The sequence below is a fragment of the Condylura cristata genome, unplaced genomic scaffold, assembly GCF_000260355.1.
Source record: "Condylura cristata isolate star-nosed mole 26May11 unplaced genomic scaffold, ConCri1.0 scaffold00032, whole genome shotgun sequence".
In the NCBI taxonomy this organism is placed as follows: domain Eukaryota; kingdom Metazoa; phylum Chordata; class Mammalia; order Eulipotyphla; family Talpidae; genus Condylura; species Condylura cristata.
This window is the reverse complement of record NW_004567133.1, coordinates 20,080,207-20,080,782: the sequence shown is the minus strand read 5'-3', so window position 1 is coordinate 20,080,782 and position 576 is coordinate 20,080,207.

Below are 576 nucleotides of genomic sequence, written 5' to 3'. Positions count from 1 at the left end.
GACTGAATCGTGAGCGCGCGGGTGAAGACCCGCAGACGGGCAACCCAACTCACCTTGGGGTGCCCTGGAACAGATTGATGGGTCGCTCGTGCAGAAGACTGTTCTGGGGACTTGGCGGCGAAATCCAGCGCGTGACCCTGGGCAACGCCAGAGCAGGCCAGGGCAGCTGCTCGGCCAGTCTCGGCCTGCCGCGTCCTGTGCGCAGCCGGCGCGTCAGCAAAGTGGCCTCGCTCGGGACTCGTGCACGGGGCCGCCGGCTCCTCTGGCCGGGACCCTGCACCTACCTCGTGTGTCACTGGCCCATCCTCGGCCGCAGGCCCGAGGGGTTTGTCTTGGCCGAGCCCTCGAGGCTGTGTGGCCTCGGCCACCTGGCTCGCAGCCGTCCTCTCCCGCCTGTCCTAACGTCCGCGCGGATGCCCCACTCCGAGGGGCGCGGGACGTGGCCGAGAGGCCTCCCCGCTGGGCTCCCGCTGCTGTCACACGGCCGGCCAGCTCCCCCGCTGGGGCAGGCCCCCTGCCCCCCGGCTGCTCGGCCCCCAGACCCGGGTGTTCGTGATGTGACCGGAGCGGGGATGC